The following is an 18,383-nucleotide window of genomic DNA, read 5'->3' as shown; positions in this document are numbered from 1 at the left end:
ACCTTCTACAGTTCCTATAACCTTTTCAGGAACGGGGTCGTTTTTTCCCACATTCGCACATACAGGAACTCGGGACCATGGCCCTCAGTTCCTGTAACCATTTCAGCTCCTTCTCCTCAGCTGGGTCTGTTCTGGGTTCCATAGGAACACATCTGACGGAGGTGTTTGGTGGCTGGTAGCTCCGCCCCTTGTCATGTTGTCACGGCTCAAATGTTTCCTCATACGACACGGCTCCTCATGTCACCTTTCCCTGCAATTCCATCTCGGCCTGGTGGATTTCAGGCTTTGGGAGTGTTTGGAGATCTTGTGACATACATTAAGTTGTTTTGATGTAATTTGTGTGATCGCATGGATTGTTGCCTGCTTATCTGTCTTTCGGGGTGCTCAATTTCATCTCCTCTTGGCCTCTCTTTGGGTTATGTTTCTTTGGGAGTTTTTAATGCAGGTTTGCGTCCTCCCACACAAAAGCTGCAGGTTGAGTTGCTGCCCCTTCCGACCCGGATGCATCTTTCAGCTTTCCCTCCAGTTGATCCTGGTTTATTCATGGTCATCAACCATCCTAATGCTGGAATTCCCTGGCGAAGAAAGGTTATCATGGTTGTAACGTGCATCTGTTGATACTCTTGTATACATCATCAGTGATAATACCTTGGGTCATACAGGGTTTTGGGTCTTTCAAGTTAAACCCCATCCTCCAGGACCACCTGTTTCGATGTTTTTGCAAAAAGCATAATGTCCAGTCTAAGACTTTTCTCTGATGTCTTTAGTAAATCTGAGCTGCTTCCCCAGGTCCACCTGCATCTTCTTGAGTATTCTGCCAGGAGTTGGGATGTTCTCCTGTTCTAATGAATGTTATCTGGTGTGATGATGGTTTGAAGAGTTTCCTGTTGTTGATGGCACTACAAATGGACTCAGTGACCACATCCAGCAACTGTACAGACACAAATCAAGATAATATGTGGTTCTGATGCCTATGCTGACCTCTAATGAGCAACACAGCCCCCTAGGTTTAGAACTGACTGACGTCTAAAATCAAGAATCTGTTCTGTATGTTTGCCCGATTCCTGCCCATAAACAAATGGCCCAGGTGTTGAAGGCAGTTGCAGAAGCAGTCACCTTAGCCATTCTCTCAAGCAGACACCGCCCTAGGAAGAGTCCCATCCCCTTTCTTAGGGCTGGAGAGAAGCCCCCATACCACCCGAAAACAAATGCATGTTGGCTGTCCACAGCCTCAGATTGGCAGCTGAAAGTGGACCTTGGAAAACAGTTAAAGGTCCCTGAACACATAACCCAGACAAGACTAGACAGACAGACTTGGTTATTCACTCAGACGCCACCAAGCGGGTGATCATGTCGGAGCTAACTGTGACCCCAGGAAGATCACTGATGATGCATCCCAGAGCATCCTAGAGATGTATCTAAATTCCTGGACGTCTTTGGACCGTGCTGCTTTCATATCTCGATCTCGACTAAAACACCTCTTCAAGCGGTCACTGTTTGCTCGTTTGGTTTGGTTTAGGATTTCGATGCCAGATTACTGGCACTAACAGAACAGAAGCACCACAGTTTGTTTTCATTTAGCTAAATCAGTAAAGTAAACACAGCCCAAAGTGCAGAAATCAGGACATTTCCTCAGAAGAATTGTGGAAAGTATTTGTTCTTTGTGCTAAGAAGGAATTTGACTTCATCAGGCATCAAACTGTGATCTGTTTTCTAACTGAATGCTCCCAACTTCTAGTTTTAACCTCCAGATATTAGACTGAAATAAAACTCCTAGCTTTCAGTTTCCTACAACATTGGCAGATTTCTATCTTCTTCTTTGGTGGTATTGGTTGAGTTCAGAGCCGGTGTGTTCATTGTAAAAAGCAGCAGGAAACCCTGACCTTTCCTGTCTTTGTGTCTTTGTAGCTTCAGAAGCAGAGCGGCTCAGATGGACCCAGTTCTGAGCCCTGTGTGCACCGTCCCAGTGGTGAACAGGACTGCTGTCAGCAGGGTGGCTCATCATTCACCACTGCAGCGGACCTCAGAAGACACCAAACAATCCAGCGCAGACAGAAATCCTTCAGCTGTGGACACTGTGAGAAAAGCTTCCCATCAGCAGGTCAGCGCACGCTTCATGAGCGTGTTCACACTGAGGAGCAGCTCGGCCGCGACACCAGTCGGTCCGCTGCTCATAAGCCCTCCCACCCTGAATATGAACTGTTCCACTGTTACCGGTGTGCTGCAGTGTTCGTCTCAGCATCTGCTCTGTCTAAACATCAGCAGGATCACCAAGAGCAGGAATAATTCCCAACATGAAATGGCTGCAACGCACTCGCTGCGTCTGAACGGACAGAGAGAGCCTCTTCTGGTCCAAACTTCAAACTTTAAAAGCCACAGTTCAGAATTCATTCCTCTGAAAGTTGTAATGTGCCACAATAACAAGAATCTGTGAGAGAAAAAGATTAAAAACTGTTTCTATTAGTATCTGGAAGCAAAGCTGGATGAACAGAAATGGTGTTATTACTGCAGGAAGAAGCATTTCTGACTTCTTCCCAGCAGAACGCTCGTATTACACAATGTATACAGATGCAGTTTGGAGTTCCAGTGAGATGACTGCTATCTCCAGCTCTGACCACTAGGTGTCAGTAGTTCAACAATGTTACCTGAACGTTTCTCAGCTCACGTCACATTTGAAGTGCTGTCTTTGATGGTCTTTGTATTTTTTGGTCTGATGAGGCCCCGTAAGTCTTGGGGTGCTGCAGTGAGACTGTGATGGTGGACCAGGTAAAAACTCGACTGCATGGATCAGAGCAGAGGTCCACAGATGTGATGGAGCAGAAACCTAAAGAAGTTGACAGGATTTAACATGAAATAAGTTCACCAGGATAGTGGCAAAGAGTTTGTTTTCTGTTTTTATTTCTTATTCATTTTGTCATAGTATACTAATGAAATAGTTTTTACTTTAAATACCCACCGCTGTGCATCATGGGCGTGTGTGCTGGCTGGAAAAAACATCTACTGTAAATACATCCATACAATGATAGTAGAAGTTTTTTACTGGATGGCACCATTTTTGTCCTTTTTATTTGTATTTATCTTTATTTAGTCTGATTATTTGATGATTTTTAAGTTGATGCATTTTAATATTTTGTTGTCAGATCGTCTTCATTTTAATACATTTCTGTTTATTTCCCTTTGATTTGTTTTCATTTTATTCCTTTTTCTCGTCATGATTTTTATTTCTTTGTTCTATCCCTGCATCAGGTTGTCTTTTAATTTCAGAAATTTTATTTCAATATATTACATTTTATTCTTTTCTTTTCAATTTTCTTTTTATTTCATAATCTTTGAATAACTGTCTTTTTATATTCATAAATATTTTAAATTTTACATTATTTCATGTCATTCTTTCCTCTTCGCCATATCTCTTTTTAATGAGTGACTTTTGACCCTCGTAAGGCACCGTCTTGCAGCAAAGATCGTGTATTTGTAGAAGGATGTGTTTATATTGACGGTTTCAACAAGCTTCCGTTCCTCGGATCGTGAAAATAACTCAGAGTGAGACCTCTTCATCACTCAGAAACGCCTGATTCATGAAAACAACATCATCGAGCTGGATGCAGACACGGAGCCTTTAACGGATATTTAACCACATTTATCACCGCGCAGCTCTTTTGTCAGAATCAGAAAAAACTTTATTTATCCCCGAAGGGCAATTAGAAGGGCGAAGAGCGGTACATTAAAAGAAGAACAAGAAAATGGAATCACAAAGAAAATAAAAACACAAAAGGGGGTGACAAAAAAAAAAAATATTTAGAAAATAAATCAAACAAGGCGTCGATAAAATTAAAATGACAATGTGATTAAAGTGACATCGTAGTTAAAGTGTCATGGTGATATTGTAATATTGCACATCAGGACATGAGATATTTCACTAGAGTATTGTACAAGAAGACCTAAGTTGTAGTAACTGTCTTTGACTTCTTAGAGTTCTTTTTATAATATTAAGGGGCTTTGGTAAAGGAAAGAAATGCTGTGTTTCCGGCTCAAATGCCGGAAACACAGCATGAGTCGGGTCCTTGAGAATTCGACGAGCCAGGCCGCTAGCCGGCTGCTCGTACACAGTGTTCAGATGGCCAACAGAAAGTCCAATAATCTTAGAACACACCTTGACAATGTTATGCAGGCGGTTCCTATCCTGTACAGTAATGGAGTGATACCAGCCGCATATGGAGAAAGCCAAAACACCCTCAATGAATGTGTAATAGAGTGTCAACAAGATGTTCTGACTGACAGAAAAAGAGTACAGTTTCCTCAGTAGGTACATCTTCTGGTGACACTTCCTCAGGATCTCTTCTGTGTTGGAAGAGAACCTCAGTTGGCAACCCAGGATGGTTCCCAGATGTTTATATTCCTCAACTGTCGACCGGAGAACCGTGGATCATAGTGGGGACAGCCGCCGCCAGTTCCCTTTGGCTGTAGAGAAGGTCACCACCATCTCCTTAGTTTTGCTGACATTCAGCTCCAGGCAGGAAGAGTCACACCACTCTATGAACTGCTGAAGAGCGGGTCCATGATGGAGGGAGGGGCCGGACAGGAGGGACAGGAGAACTGTATCGTCAGCAAACTGAACCAAGTGACAGTTGGAGTGTGTTGATCTGCACTCATCGGTGTACAGAATGAAGAGCAGTGCAGATGGCACAGACACATAGACATGTAAAGAATAGACGCCGCATCGACCGCTACTGTCTATTGGCGCAGATGAGCCGTGGGGCCGCCATCTTGGACCGGTCATCAGCTCCACTCAGTGTAATCTGGCTGGCTGGCGCAATGAAGTGTCAGCGCATTTAATCAATCATAACTCGCTGAATATTAAACTGATTTTCACCGGATTTTTTTCCTGCAAACGTCATATGTAGGCATGATACGGGACACTTGATTCAGCGTATTTTAATATTCATAATAGGCTTACTTATATAGTACCGCTACTGTTTATTGGCGCTGACGAGCCGTGGGGCCACCATCTTGGACAGCGACACCCCCACAGACTTCCAAAGAAAGAAAGGAATGCGGAAGTCACGTAGACATATGAACATTTTTGCCTCAAATATAATCTGATCATCAATCGAAACTTCTTTGTATCCATAATAAAAGCCATCCCTAAACCTACTTTACATTTAATTCAAGGGATTGTTTCCAATTCCACTGACATCACTCCTAATATTCCACTTCTTCTTGTTGGAAATTGTCATTTTAAGACTATTAAGATTCCTAATAAAAACAATTAGAAAGATATTTGATGACATCACGCACCCTTTATTGTCATTTCGTAACTCCATTAAACAAAGTTTCTCCAAAGAAGACATATATTCGTTGCGTTCTAAATGTTTAAAATTCCCCATTAATCCCAAAGTAAAAGAAATTCACTTTAAAATCCTAAATGGTGTATATCCATCCGGAGAGCTACTGAGACGGAGATTTGGTTGTGAATCAGATGGATGTGTGTTTTGTGGAGAGGATGAAACTTCTGATCACTTGTTTTTTCATTGTATGTTTTCAACATTCTGGATTGATGTACATGACTGGCTGCACACGGGGATCCGTCTCCAACCCTTCTCCCTAAAAGACATTATTTATGGTGTTATGATGGTTAATAGTGAATGGGACTTTCTGGTCAATAACATAGTATTATTCAGAAAATATTTCATACATAAATGTAAATATATGAAGGTAAAACCCAGATTTTTTGTATTTCATAAAGATTTTCTTTCCTTTACCAAAGTCCCTTAATATTATAAAAAGTAAAAATGCTCCTTTAAAATCTATACAAGATGATGTAAGCCGTGTATTTTATAGATGAATTAATAAAAATGTTAAAAATGGAACAGAGGGTCGTCTTGACTTTATTTACTGAAGAAAACAAAAGAACCACACGTGGCGTTCAACATTGGCTGGCTCCTTTAACCTTTAATCCTCACCTTCACTTCCAGGTCAACCACAGAACCACTTCCTGTCTGGCTTATAAAATAAAGGTCTTAACATTAATACAGGATGTTACGTTTCCCTGTTCAAAAATGCTTCTATCCAGGGCTCATAAAAATACTTTATCAGGGCTCTCAAGTCTCACCAATGAGCGTGAGACACGCATTTCAACAAGTTCACACGCTCACACGCCACACATGCCATTTCTCACGCTGAGAAATGATCAACTTCGTCGCACAGAAATTCTAATGGCCTATACTATAAACGAATCACTGGCATGTTACTGTGCGCTGTACAGCTCAGAACTATAGCTCTGGTACAGCTGTCTTGATTTGGCAACCCATCGGCAAATCACAAAATGGAATTTCTGAGCCAATCAGAAAACAGAATTTCTTGTTGCCGGGTGAGGTCTGAAATAGCTTTCAGCTGCAAGCACGCGTTCCATGAATGCAACTATTATGCTCTGAATGCGTCCAGAAGTTGTAAACCAGCTGGAGGTGGAAGAAAACCGTCAGAATCATCAGCAGGTCATATCTTCATTTATTTTAATCTTTTGTTAGTTACCATAGTTTTCCTACTCTTTGTAAAAGACCTGCCGATTAAAGTGTTCGTTGGAGTAGTAGGCCTAAATATTCAGCACACACCCTTTGACATGAGCAACTTAATGAAAAATGAAAAATATGTAGGAGTGTAATTAGGCTTCCGTGGTTAATTTTTTTCAAAGGTGTGAGCAGATTCCCAAGGATGTCTACAATTGCCAAATGGTATTAGTTCTGCCGCCCTGAAATGCTGATGCAGAGAGGGTCTTTTCCATGGTGGGGCTCAATGAAACTAAGACCAGGAATAAGTTGGCTCTGAATGGAACTCTGTCATCCATCATGACTGTGAAAATGGCTGAAATTGAGCAGCAGTGCTTTAACTGAAGAGTCATAGCAAAACATGCTTCTTCGGTTGATAAGTTGCTAGAATGCATTAAGCTTGAGACTGTGTTTTCCCTACAAGCCACCCATTGTCTGAGCAGAGGTAGAGATAGCAAGGTACATTTGAAAGCTGATTATACAAGGAGCAGAGAATGCATTGGCCGGGAGTCGAACCCCGGTCATGGCCGCTGCGCGGGAGTCTCCGATAGTTAAGATTAACTCTCTTAACTTTTCTCATTCATTTTCAAAGGAAGTTCTTACACCACGGATGCATTGCACTCTTTGGCCTCTGGGGGATATTTTGGCGCATTTACAGGTAGACTCGTTTGGCTAGCCAATCAGAATAGAGTACGGCAGTTGCTAGCCTGAAAGAGGCAGACCAGAGTGAAGAGAGATACCGCTAGGAACAGAGATCGCGGAAATTTGTTACACGGTATTGCTAGTCATAACAGTATTTCATTTCTACAAATCTTATATATGTATGTCTGTTATACATCTCTTATTACAAAGTATTAGTTGAGAAACGGCCATAGTTAACCGGGTCGCCAGGCTGCTGCTGCACCGTTCATCATCATTCATCATCTGATTAATTACTGAGGTAAGTAAATAACGTCAACAAGTCAAAATGTGTGTTTTATGATGGTATAACTTTACAAAGCTGTCCGGTACATGCAAGTATCGTCTCCATTCGGCGTGTTGTGTGTCAAACTATTATATCAAAGACGACTGTAATGTAGAGGCTATCTTAAAGTTCAACGCATCACTAGCTGTGTCTTTGGCTGCTTTAAAACAACTGCATTGAAATGACAATTTATGTGCAGTAGATGATGATTTTAATACATGTGGTACTTTCATCTTGCCGTAGCTTTGGTGTACATGATGAGCATATTTTGTCTCCCTTTGAAGTAGTGTATAATGCGGACATCGTTTGTTGTTATTCTGTTATTCTGGCTTCTGTTTATGCACCTGTGTTTTGTGATCGTGTGTGATATTAGGTTATTTTTTATTATTTAAAACAGTGTAGGTTGTATAATAGAATTTAGTATATATAAGAGTATATAAATGAGTGTATATGAGTAGGGGCTATGCAAATGTGTAGGCATATGTAGACATAAGGGTGTATGTGGATGTGGGTGTATATGTGTATATATATATATTAAATAAAATATTTGATATTTTTTTGTAAATAGTTGTACATAGTTCCAAATGTTTGCCTCCTAAAATCCAACCCCACGTCCACGTCGTAGGAGGCGGTAACAGAAGACTGCAAGCACAATGTTTGCAAAGTGTTCTGGCTGACGGGGCTCTGGTACAAACAGTGTTGTAGCACTTTATCTTTGTTTGATGTCTCTCTCTTTCTAAACCTACACCCAGCTCTTTGTTCTCTGTGTTGTTTATTGTCTGTCCATTTCTAAACCTACAGGTAGGAGTGTGACCTGTCCAGCTCTGTGTTCCCTGAGTTGTTTATTGTCTGTCCATTTCTAAACCTACAGGTGGATGTGTGACCTGTCCAGCTTTGTTCTCCCTGTGTTTGTTGTGTGTTCATTTTTAAACCTACAGGAGGAGGTGTGACCTGGCCAGCTCTGTGCTCCCTGTGTTTGTTGTGTGTTCATTTTTAAACCTACAGGTGGAGGTGTGACCTGGCCAGCTTTGTTCTCCCTGTGTTTGTTGTGTGTTCATTTTTAAACCTACAGGAGGAGGTGTGACCTGGCCAGCTCTGTGCTCCCTGCGTTGCTGCTTGCACCACATCTTTGCATTAGTGATACACAGTACACTGTCACATTACTGATTTGTATTTTATTCTTTAAATAAACATGTACTGGTTCATTTGCACAACTGTGTGTGGTCTCCTTCATGTTGATACTCCTACGAGCCAAGTGGTTTTGTAAAAGGGAAAAAAACAAGTATAGATAGGAATGAACAAATGAAAAAATAAATCAAGCACTGTCTCAATAAATGAAGCCCAAAAGGGTTCTTTACCCTCATAACATTATGACAGTGGGTACAACCATGTAAGTTGCAGTTGCAATAAAACTGTGATTTTCCAACACCTTCCTCTATTATTTTCTTTATTTTAGAGTGCTCCTGACGGGATTCGAACCTGCAGGGTTATGAACTACATAATGACATTAATTATATGCAGGACTGAAAAAAATGCAGTAATTTAATTGGCTGTCACAGTTCTACACCTATACATGGCTGGCCCTGCTGTGGGAAGCAGCTATTCTCTCCACTATACCACCAATGCCCTGACAGACCCTGATTTAGTCATCTATCAACTGTTTTTCTTGCAGGGCTATGACACACTCACTCTTACTCAGGAATCTTTCTATTTCTCCCTGAAATAAGAGAGAAGTCTAAAGCGTGAAACTTGTGCTTGCTTGGATTCATTCTCCAGATGCGCACAATTGCTTTCATCTAAGGCTAAAATGTTCACAACTTCAGCACAATGCACTATGCCATTTAATATGCCAGTTTGGAAGAGTTTACCACAGTCTTGCAACCTGTACCGTGTGCACTGTCCCTGATGGTCTAGTGCAGGGCTATTCAAGAAAACTGTGAGGAGGTCCAGTTCAAACAAATTTCCTCAAGCAGTCTATTTGCGGTATGACGATATCGGAATAAATTGTGTTTAAAAAAATAATAATACAGGTTAGAATCATTTCAAAGAGGTTTATTAGCACTGAAACACAGGATAACCTTTTGAGGCTGCAGTTTAAATAAAAAATAACTAAATTATGTTTTCAAAAACAAAGAAAGTGCTTAAGAAAAAATAGCAGCTTCAGTTTCCTTTTGATTGAACAATCTCAATATTTCTCTTGAACAAAACAATCTCAAAACACCTGAACTATTTCTCTTACAGATTTCTCTTACATCTGTCTTCCCCCCTATACTTCATTTCCCCTGCTCAGTGTGAGAATTAAGCTTTGGCTTGCCCTGCCAACATTTTAAATCTGGGCTTGAAGGAGGTCAGGGCCATTCTCATGCACATGTGCAGATTCTCATTGGTGAGCGTGGAACGATATTTTGTTTTTATTATGTTCACTGTAGAGAACGCTGCCTCACAGCTGTATGTGGAGCCGAACATGGTCAAGATAAACAGGGCCACTTTTTTCAGATCTGGGAAAGCTGTCTCAGAAACCATCTGGAGCCAGCAGGTGGTAGATTTGGTTCTTGCAAACTGCTCTTTCAGGGCCACATCTGTCTGGAGGTCAATCATTTGCATCTGGAGAGGCCCAGAGTTTGCCCACTTGAAGTGATGTGCGACATCATTTGAGAATGCTCTGACATCAGAAATGTATTCTGTATGAAGAGGGTGAGCTCCTCTCCAACGCTGAAGCTATCAAAGCGTTTGCTGAAGTTTTCAATCAACTTGTCAACAAAGTCAACAAAAGAGGAGACATCTCTATGGCCCTGCACCTGTTCTTTCACTTTTGGGAAGTGTGTGTCGTCTCCTTGCAGATCTTCTTTGAACACCTGGGGCCTCATGTACAAAGGGTGCGTACTCACAAAATAGTGGCGTACGCACCTTTTCACGTCAACGATCAGATGTATCAAGAACGAAAAGACCGTGGAAATGTGCGGTGCCTCACGGCAGCTTCAGGGCTGGCGTACGCACTTTTCTGCAGCTGTTGATTCTTTGGCGACACCTAAGGTGATGTTGGGAAACTGTTATAATAAATAAATGTGAAAACAATTAGTCCTCAGACAGTGATCTGCACATTTGAGATAGATGAACAATTAAAGATATGGTAGGTAATCCTAGAGAGCTTGGAAGAGAGCTTGGAAGAGAGCTAGCAAGAGAGCTAGCAAGAGAGCTAGCAAGAGAGCTAGCAAGATTCGAAAGTGTCCCCTCCTCTAAGCTCCAACACCCCCTCCCCATTCCGTCAGTGCTTCATCCAAAGCCGGTAGAACCGCGTGCGCACACGGAGCAGGGAGCCGACAGAGGGGGGCGTAGGCAGAAAGCAGAGGCATCTGATTGGTTTTTTGTAGGCGCTCCAATCCGAGATCAGCACCCCGCTGATCTCGGATTGGTCAGCTTTTTCTCAGTCCTGCAGCTGCCACAGAGGTCTGATTATTTTCGTCCCTTTTTCTAAATACATCTTGTATAGATTTCTCTCAGGATAGACGGACCATTTCACCCAGTATTACAAAATGTGTTTCTGAACAGGATTACCAACCATGGCTTTAAGTCTGATAAACAATTAATACACCCATGTGTCTGCAATTACCCGAGTGGATATAAAAGCAGCGCAAAGTGGTGCAATGCATACCATTAAAAACAATGGCTGCTTTAGCAGTATTAAAAGACTTTGCAAATGGTGCAATTCGAAGAGAGCCTGTGTTCACTACAACAGAGAGGATTAGCTGGCATATGATGGCGACTCATTAGCCGTTTTGAGGGAAATCCTCCTGGAACTGTGCGCAGAGCTGCGGCCGGCGTTGGAGCGCAACACAGCGAGGAGGCATGCGCTGCCTGTGCCCACAGGTGATGTGCACACTGGGGTTCCAACCGGAGCATTCCAGAGGGAGCTGGCCAACCAATTGGGACTGTGCCAGTCTACCCTGAGCTGAGCCATGCCAGCCGTGTGGGACAGAATTATCCGCATCTCAGCCACGTTTATCAAATTCCCAACAGGCCAACATTAAAGCTCAATTTGAAGCGAGAGCCGATTTTGTAATCGGAGCTATCGACTGCGCACACATTGCTATAAAAGCGCCATCACATGATGAATTTGTATGTTAACAGGAAACATTTTCATTCCAACGCACGATTCATACATTCTGAGTAACAGCATCGTTGGGAACAGACTACAGGCTGGCACTGTGCGTGATGGCTGGCTTCTTGGTGAGTAACTTTATTCTTGTAATTGTCCTAATATTATTCCCCGTGATGCGCATTGAGCATGTGCGCCCCCAATTTCTATCCCGTCTTCACAGCATCATTATTATATTATATATATTAGTCGGTGGTTAAAGTTAGTTTCTTGCTGTTTTTTGCTGGTTAAACTTCAGTTTAAGATCTTTCTAACAAGCCCCTGATCGTCTCTGTGGGCATATATTAATAACCCCGTGCGTAAAGTGTGAAATGTCTCAATCAGCCTCACCTTTTCCCCGGCGCAGTTCTGCACGTTACTGTATGAACACGTTGTTGTGAGTTACACAAAAACATCGTTATTTAGCTTGGGGGTAATCAGAGTCCCCCACATGAGCTCCCACCACTCCAGAGAGAGCAGTGTCACCCATAGTTGCGCCGACTCTCTGTTCAAACAGAGTCGGTCACCCCCCCACCCGCCTGTTTTGGCCACACTGCAGCGGTGGGCAGCCAGTCTACGCTTCACATCCACCTTAATGTTGGACCACTTCTTCTTCACCTCTGCTTGTGAGGCTCAGACCCCCCAGCATTAACAGCCTCAGGCTCTCACACCCACTCCTCTTAGTTTGCTGCTTATGCCGGAGGACAGCGTGCCAAAGAACACATTTTTGCGGGCCTCCACTTAGCACCGACATATCGCTTTCCGTGAAGTTCTTCTTTTTTCCCGTCTTATTCAGTCTTTTTTCTTTATTTTCTGACCGTACACAGAGGGGAATCGCAGGTCCTGCACCTGCGATTCCCCTCTGCGATTCCCGCTCATTTAAATATGATTTGTGTATTTAAGTAGGGGCGTGGACAGGGAGGAGTCGGGTGCTCCGACATGTGTGCTCAATTCCACGTTGATCGGGATGTACAAACGAAATGTGCTTGGATTAATGCGTGCGCACAGATTCGTACATCCGACGTTGGAGGTCATTTGGGTTTGAGCGTACGCCATGTTTCAGTAGGAAATCCACGCAAGTCTGAAGTTTTCGTTGAAATGAGCGGACTGCTGTCATCAGATCACAAATGGAATTGTTCTTTCCCTGCAGCTGCAAATTAAGCCCATTCAGGTGTGACATGATATCAGCCAAAAAAGCTATGATATCCATGTTTTTCTCGTCATTTAGAAAGACAGAAAAAGTTGGCTGCTTTCTGACTTTCCAGTTGTTCCAAGAAAGCTGTTACTTCACGTTTAATTGACCAAAAATCGCTCTAGCACCCTGCCTTTATTGAGCCATCTCACATTGTTGTGGAGCAAAAGATCATCAGAGTTTGCATCAACCTCTTTGAGAAATTCCCTGAGCATGCAATGCTGACAAGAAAAAGATGCCCTGAGAAAGTTTTTGATTTTCATCATTGTCTTCATCACCTCAGCATACTCATCTGACAGGGCGGAGCAAAGGACAGCCTGATGAATATTGCAGTGGTAAGAGATCAGGTCAGCGTTGTCTTCTTTAAACCTTGGCAAAGCTCCCTTTTCGCTCCATCAGTGGTTATTGATATGACTTGTTTTGGCTCTATTCCTCGCTTTGATAGCATTTCCTTAATGGCCAGGTAGATGTCTTCTCCTCCCACACCGTAAGGAAAGCTCGTCTTCCTCTTCATCTCTGCTGTCAATGATTTTGCTACAAACACAAAAAAAAACATGCCTGCCAGCCACATGCCGCAGAGCTACATATGCTATCCTTGGGATACGAAGGTGTTTCTGATCACATCAAAGCCACACACGACAAAAATGCACAACCGGCTGTGATTGTATAGTGGTTAGTACTCTGCGTTGTGGTCGCAGCAACCCCGGTTCGAATCCGGGTCACGGCAAACCCCTGACTGAAATTGTTTGCATCGCTGAAAAAAGATCCCACTTACATTTCTTAAACTTTAAAAAAAAAAAAGTTTTGTCAACAGGCCCCTGTCCCGTATCAAAGGTCTGAAAGAATCAAACAGCACAAATGCAGAAGGTCTGCCCATTTAAAGAGCATAAAAGGGGTCAAAGTATCAAACAGGCCCCAATGAGAAATAGTGCCTTTTTAATGAGTCGCCAAGGCCGCATATGTTCTGTGTTTTTTAGCTCTTCTAAAGGGAGGGTTTTCACACACCGCCACACCCAAAGTATAAACATCCTAACAACAGAAGATGAAAATCGTGTGCCAAAAGAATGGATGGATAGACCTGACAAAAAAGAACCAAAACAAAAAGGCTGGACTTTTGCGCTGGACAATGTGAGGGTATATTGAGCATCAACATCTGTGTTGGACGATGTGGAGACTTTCCCAGATAGATGCCAGATATGTTTTTGTAAGGACTAAATGCATGATAGAAACTGGGGCTGATTTGATCTGAAACGCATCTGAAACTGATGGTTTCTCATCACTTTTTGTGTTTATTTAACTGATAAACAGGCCCAAGCCCCTGGCTCCCTTCCATAACTCATTTGGTACAGCAGAGAACTGCAGGTGTCCCATGATACGCATCTTAAGCCTGGTTACATGCATTTATACAGGATTCATGAAAAGGATGTGGGCTTTGCTCCCTTCGATAGCTCAGTTGGTAGAGCGGAGGACTGTAGGTGCCCAACAACAGTTATCCTTAGGTCGCTGGTTCAATTCCGGCTCGAAGGATGTGCCAAGCTTTTGTATACAGAGGCTCTTTTGGCCAATTCCGTCAATCCTTTCAAAGCTTTTGGAATATTCTGTTTTACGAAAGACTGTTCCACTCTCTATCAGATTTGCTAAGGGCTAGTGGCGCAATGGATAACGCGTCTGACTACGGATCAGAAGATTCTAGGTTCAACTCCTGGCTAGCTCGGCACGCTGGTTTTAGTCTCTCACTTCTCCCACTGCTATAGAACAGGATCGCCTTAAACCTTCTACTCCCTGGGTATCCCAGCTCACTTACGCCCCAAAGATACCTCACAGTGTGTTGTCTTGCAACACATGTGGCTGACCCCACACCGTAAGGAAAGCTCGTCTTCCTCTTTATCTCTGCTGTCAATGATTTTGCTCCAAACACAAAAAAAAACATGCCTGCCAGCCACATGCCGCAGAGCTACATATGCTATCCTTGGGATACGAAGGTGTTTCGGATCACATCAAAGCCACACACGACAACAACCCACAACCGGCCGTGATCGTATAGTGCAGGGGTCTCCAACCTTTTTCCCTCTGAGAGCTACTTTAACAGAATAAAAATGGCCGAGAGCTACTTGTGTTTTGTAACATTTATTACCGTCGCTCATTTTGAACAAACAAACTCAATGGCCTTCTTTTTCTGAACATTTACAATATGTTACTGTCCACATCTCACATTCTGTATTAAAACATCACAAAAATAAAGAACAAAAATTGCATTCACAATAAAAACCATTTAGTTCAGTTCAATATTGAGCAGTGAAGGTGTGTGTGTGTGTGTGTGTGTGTGTGTGTGTGTGTGTGTGTGTGAGAATGTGTTCAGAAGTTCAGTCTTTTTAGCTTCAAGAGAGGTGTATGCTGGAGTGTATCCACTTAAGTTCACTCTTATGGAGTCATTTAAATGTTCATCAGTCAGTCTCGTTCTGAGCTTTGATTTCAAGACATTCATGTCAGAAAAAGCTGACTCACAGAGGTATGTAGACCCAAACAAAGCAGACAGTTTCAGAGCTGCTTAGTGAAGATTTTCATAATTATCTGGCTCTACCAAGCTCCAGAAATGCTGTGAATGCTGCTGAGACTTTAACTGCACATTGTTTTGAAGGTTTATAACCTCCATTTCCATTTCCTTAGCATCGACACATAAAAGTTCAGCCATATGTCCTGAAATCTCACTTATGTCCACATCCATGAAAGGGCTGGCCATAAATGTCACAAAGGGCTCAAGTTTCTCAAAGTCACTGAATCTGTCAGCAAACTCCTGTCCAAGCCTTGAAAGAGGTCACAATACTTGGACACATTTAAAACGCTGGCTGCACCTGTGTGACTGTCCAGCATCTTTGAGATAGAGGGGAAGTGCTGAAATCTTCTGCTTTTCACTTGCTGAATGTACAATGACAGTTTTGCACTGAACGCCTTGACAGCACTGCTAATGTTGTCGCCATCGTAAACTCCTTCTCACTAGCCTAGCAAGCCAGACCTGTACACCTTTTATTGACGCTGGAAAGCAGTGTGGGCGGGATAAACGGTTGTCTGTTAAGTTGCCTCTGCACTCAACGCCACGCAATAGGATGGCGAAACAACCAATCAGAGCGTCGTCCCACCAACAGAGCAAGCTGGTAAATTAAACTTTTACCGTACCCGGTGAGCAAAACTCCGAAAACGTCATTTTTTTTCAAGAAAAACTTAAGTGCAGTTATCTGTTCGTCTCGCAAAGAAAAAATTATATTCAAATCTTCTAGAGTCGCTGCCAAAGCCAACTCGAAAGACTGTTCGCTAGGCGCAGCCATTGTTTACCTCTCTCTGGAACCACACACTGAAACGTAGCACCTCTGTCGTCACTAGGTAGCCCGGCCTCCGACCCCGCTCCTCACGATTTGATTGGCCTGATTAAGTTTCGATTTTCAGCCTGGCAAAACGACCACAAGTGAAGTGACTGCGCCCGGGAGCAAATTCAATTTGCGGTCGCTGGTCTCACATCACCACTGACTCATCACGATTTGCCGAGAGACCAATTAAGTTTTCAAATGAATGTATGATTCATTGGCCCTTTGGCGAGCTACTTGGAAAGGGGAGCTACTGGTAGCTCGCGAGAGACATGTTGGAGACCCCTGGTGTAGTGGTTAGTACTCTGTGTTGTGGTCGCAGCAACCCCGGTTCAAATCCAGGTCACAGCAACCCCTCCACCGAAATTGTTTACATCGCTGAAAAAAGATCCCAATTTCAACTTACATTTCTTAAACTTAAAAAAAAAAAAGTTGTCTACAGGCCCCTGTCCCGTATCAAAGGTCTGAAAGAATCAAACAGCACAAATGCAGAAGGTCTGCCCATTTAAAGAGCATAAAAGGGGTCAAAGTATCAAACAGGCCCCAATGAGAAATAGTGCCTTTATAATGAGTCGCCAAGGCCGCATATGTTCTGTGTTTTTTAGCTCTTCTAAAGGGAGGGTTTTCACACACCGCCACACCCAAAGTATAAACATCCTAACAACAGAAGATGAAAATCGTGTGCCAAATGACTGGGTGGATAGACCTGACAAAAAAAGAACCAAACAAAAAGGCTGGACTTTTACGCTGGACAATGTGAGGGTATATTGAGGATCAACATCTGTGTTGGACGATGTGGAGACTTTCCCAGATAGATGCCAGATATGTTTTTGTAAGGACTAAATGCGTGATAGAAACTGAGGCTGATTTGATCTGAAACGCATCTGAAACTGATGGTTTCTCATCACTTTTTGTGTTTATTTAACTGATAAACAGGCCCAAGCCCCTGGCTCCCTTCCATAACTCATTTGGTACAGCAGAGAACTGCAGGTGTCCCATGATACGCATCTTAAGCCTGGTTACATGCATTCATACAGGATTCATGAAAAGGATGTGGGCTTTGCTCCCTTCGATAGCTTAGTTGGTAGAGCGGAGGACTGTAGGTGCCCAACAACAGTTATCCTTAGGTCGCTGGTTCAATTCCGGCTTGAAGGATGTGCCAAGCTTTTGTGCACAGAGGCTCTTTTGGCCAACTCCGTCAATCCTTTCAAAGCTTTTGGAATATGCTGTTTTACGAAAGACTGTACCACTCGCTATCTTATTTGCTAAGGGCTAGTGGCGCAATGGATAACGCGTCTGACTACGGATCAGGGGCCCGTTGCACAAAAGTAGGATTTAGACATCCAGGATGAATTACTTAGCCAGGTTCAAGGAATCCAAAACATGGGCGCCCAGGCTTAGTGTGTTGCACAAAGGCCAATCCAGGATGAGCAGACACGGATTCATAAAACCAGGTGAAACCGATCCTGCATAAGAGCTGCACACGGCTTGCTTAAATAGACCCCACGATCGATCATAGATTCACTGATTCACCATGGCAACAAGGGCGGCGTATTTCTCCCCAGCGGAGCAAGAACTATTAATGGAAGCATATGAAGAGGTGAAGGAGAAAATAAAACAAAAAGGAAATACTGACACAGTTAAAAAACAAAGGGAGCAAGCGTGGCAAACCATTGCTGACCGCCTGAATGCGTAAGTAGTGCACAAATACACACTCACCACTCCACTGAAATTATCACAATTAGGCAGTGTTCGAACTACGGGGGACTCGGGGGATCCGAGACCCCCTGAAACTGACACGAGACCCCCCCGAAAACACGATTTGGGAAATGTTGGGGGGTCTCTAAAATATTGGCAAAATGTGATTTCCCCTGATGAGTTATGATTGCAGACGCGATGCGTGTGGAGGTGTGGAGCCTGTGTGCGTAATTGGCATAAAGCTGTGCTGTCCGCCGCGTATGATTCTGTATAGCTTCTCATGTGTTTTCGAGATCCGCGCTCTGAGTCAAGCGCAAGCAAGCAACCAAAATGGACATGGCAGCAACTTTTTATTAAGAATGTGCCTGCCCACACATTGCCTGTACTGTTTTAGTAGTGAAAAAAACCCCGCAATTAAAGGACTTGCAAGCATCTTCATCTCCTTCCCTGGGCATAGAAGACTCTGTGACATCAAGGAGGAGTTCTATAGGAT

The 18,383-nt window shown here is 43.1% G+C and overlaps 4 non-coding genes across 4 annotated transcripts; all 4 read left to right on the top strand.

Annotated features, from left to right (window-relative positions):
* The first annotated feature begins 13,488 nt into the window (after positions 1-13,488).
* On the top strand, positions 13,489-13,560 carry trnah-gug (transfer RNA histidin (anticodon GUG)). The gene has a single exon. It is a non-coding gene; the product is annotated as a tRNA-His (tRNA).
* A 711-nt stretch (positions 13,561-14,271) lies between these two features.
* On the top strand, positions 14,272-14,360 carry trnay-gua (transfer RNA tyrosine (anticodon GUA)). The gene is given in 2 exon segments: positions 14,272-14,308; positions 14,325-14,360. It is a non-coding gene; the product is annotated as a tRNA-Tyr (tRNA).
* Positions 14,361-14,474: 114 nt separating this feature from the next.
* On the top strand, positions 14,475-14,547 carry trnar-acg (transfer RNA arginine (anticodon ACG)). Its single transcript has one exon. It is a non-coding gene; the product is annotated as a tRNA-Arg (tRNA).
* A 2,711-nt stretch (positions 14,548-17,258) lies between these two features.
* Positions 17,259-17,347, top strand: trnay-gua (transfer RNA tyrosine (anticodon GUA)). The gene is given in 2 exon segments: positions 17,259-17,295; positions 17,312-17,347. It is a non-coding gene; the product is annotated as a tRNA-Tyr (tRNA).
* The last annotated feature ends 1,036 nt before the right edge of the window (positions 17,348-18,383 follow it).

Source organism: Odontesthes bonariensis, chromosome 8 (assembly GCF_027942865.1).
Source record: "Odontesthes bonariensis isolate fOdoBon6 chromosome 8, fOdoBon6.hap1, whole genome shotgun sequence".
In the NCBI taxonomy this organism is placed as follows: domain Eukaryota; kingdom Metazoa; phylum Chordata; class Actinopteri; order Atheriniformes; family Atherinopsidae; genus Odontesthes; species Odontesthes bonariensis.
This window is presented reverse-complemented; position numbering and strand designations above follow the sequence as displayed.